This window comes from Tenrec ecaudatus, chromosome 2 (genome assembly GCF_050624435.1).
Source record: "Tenrec ecaudatus isolate mTenEca1 chromosome 2, mTenEca1.hap1, whole genome shotgun sequence".
Taxonomy (NCBI): Eukaryota; Metazoa; Chordata; class Mammalia; order Afrosoricida; family Tenrecidae; genus Tenrec; species Tenrec ecaudatus.
Window position 1 is genome coordinate 101,628,426 of NC_134531.1, and position 2,313 is coordinate 101,630,738.

Below are 2,313 nucleotides of genomic sequence, written 5' to 3' on the forward strand. Positions count from 1 at the left end.
TGCAGGAAGACCACAGGCCAGTGGGTGGAAAGTCTTATATATCCAGCTGCGGTGTAAGCATCTCCGCGGTGGCGTGGGTCTCCACGTGGCTCCTCCAGCTCCAGGGCTCTAGTATAGCCCCTGTGTGTCTTGTCATCAGGAATACAAAGCAGAGTGGGGCTCAGGCTTCCAGTGAGATATTTTTCTCCTTAGTGCCTTCAAATGAAATCATCAAGCTGTGTTCTGTTTGACAGGCTAAACTCCACCCCTTTACAAGTTGACAGGAGATTTTGTAACTGCCACAGAAGGGGCAATTGATTTGATGGAAAAATATTAATAAAACTTTGAAATGAGGTTAAAGTGCATTTACTCAACCCACTGTCATCGAGCAAAATCTAAATGATAAAAACACACATTTGTGAGACTACGAATATGTTTTTTTCTGATTTAAGGCTTTTTTGTTTTTGTTTTAGTTTTTAATTGTGACTTAGATGGGTATTTATAATACAGATGTTGACAGTGTATTCTAAAATACTTATCAAACCCTCCCAACAGCTTATAATTCTCCTTCTCTATGACTCTCCTTCTCCTTCCCATGCATTATCATGTTCACTACACCTTATCGGGAGCCATGAGGTGCGGCCATAACCTTGCCTGTCTGGAACCATGAGGCCCGGCCATTGTCTTGATCTTTATTGCCTGAGCTCTGTAACTTTCTACAGGAACTGTTTTTTCTGCGGTCATTGTTCTCAGGGAAACACCTGCGACTTGCTTCCCCCATTTATTCTCAGGGAAACACCTGCGGCTTGTTTCCCTTCCCCTGGCCTATATAAGCTGTAGCCTTTTACTCAATAAACGAGACTTGATCAGGCTATTGTCTTGTCTCCATTTCTTGTGTCTCTTGTCCCCATCAATTCCCACTCCCTCCTCCAGGGTCTGCGTTGAAGGTCCCGTGAGGTCAGCATTCCATAACAGTCTGCTCCATTGCTTATTCTCTCTCCTGTGGCTGTGCCCCTTGGTAAGTTCAGTCCCACAATTCTTTGGCTGAACTGCTGGTAGAGTTGAATCCCAAACCTTGCAGTTAACAGTCAGCACTTACTGGATAACGCTACCAAGCAAAACCAAACTAGTTGTCAGCTAGTCAGTGCTGACTTATAGAGACCCACTGAGGGTTTCTGAAACTGTAAGAGTTTTTGGGAGTAGAAGGCCCAGTTTTTGTCCTGTGGAGCTGCTGGTGGTTCCCAGATCCTGTGATTCAGAGCTCAATGTGAAACCACTATGCCACCAGGGATTTCATATATATATATATATATATATATATATATATATATATATATATATATATATAATCTCAAAAATATGAATTATTATACCTAATGATATTACATATGATTGTGAGCTCACAGTTAATCATAGAACTAATTCAACAACATTTAGCTCTTACAATGTGACCCTCCTCAATACTTGTACTCCAGAAGAGACGCTGAAGATACATCAAAAGTGAGGAAATCAGGTGGTGTCTTCCTATCAGAAATAACAGCATCTGGAGTCTTATGACTTGTTTTCAAACAAGCAGCCATCTACATGAGGTGTCACTACGTCCACATCAAGAAGCACACTAGCTTGTGTGATTGAAGAGCAGAGGAGGGCATGGTATGAGAGCTCAAATAATGAACATCCAGATTGCAGAAGAATGACAGGGAAAGCCCCAATCCTTTTGTAGGATTCCCACGTGGATTGAGCCTTTAGTGAAACCCCTCAGATCGTTGACTACATGTCAATGTAGCTGTTCATTCAAAAATATGTAGTGAAATGAAATGATCAAATAAAAAAATCTTATGGCACATGTTAGTAAGTTTGAAATTACATATCATTCAAATCAAGTACATTTTAAAATGCAAATAATTCAATATGTGAGGATTAATACTTAATTTGAAATTATATATCATAAAAATATAGTGACATTTATATACTTACCTGGCAGTGGAGATACCATGATCATGAATGTGGTTTCCCAGGGCAAGGTTTATCCATTGCACTCCAGATGTGTTGACCCTGCAATTTCCCCAAATGTGGGAAACTTGACTGCATAATTTGTGGTAGTGGGGGACATTGTTCATGCTCTCCCCTGAAAAAAAATTTTTTTAAATGGTGACATTTAAAATGTAAACATGTAAAATTTGAAAGGGTTAATACTTAAAATTTTTAATTTCAATTTTAAGAATTTATTAATAACTTTTGCATTGTTTTAAACTGAAATTCATAAATAACAAATTATTTTATATCTAAAAAACTACCAAAACAAATTGAGTCAGAGTAAAATAAGCAATAACT

General features: G+C 38.7%; 1 non-coding gene across 1 annotated transcript; it reads left to right on the forward strand.

Annotated features, from left to right (window-relative positions):
- The first annotated feature begins 1,948 nt into the window (after window positions 1-1,948).
- On the forward strand, window positions 1,949-2,110 carry LOC142441743 (U1 spliceosomal RNA). The gene has a single exon (XR_012783091.1). It is a non-coding gene; the product is annotated as a U1 spliceosomal RNA (small nuclear RNA).
- Window positions 2,111-2,313: the final 203 nt, after the last annotated feature.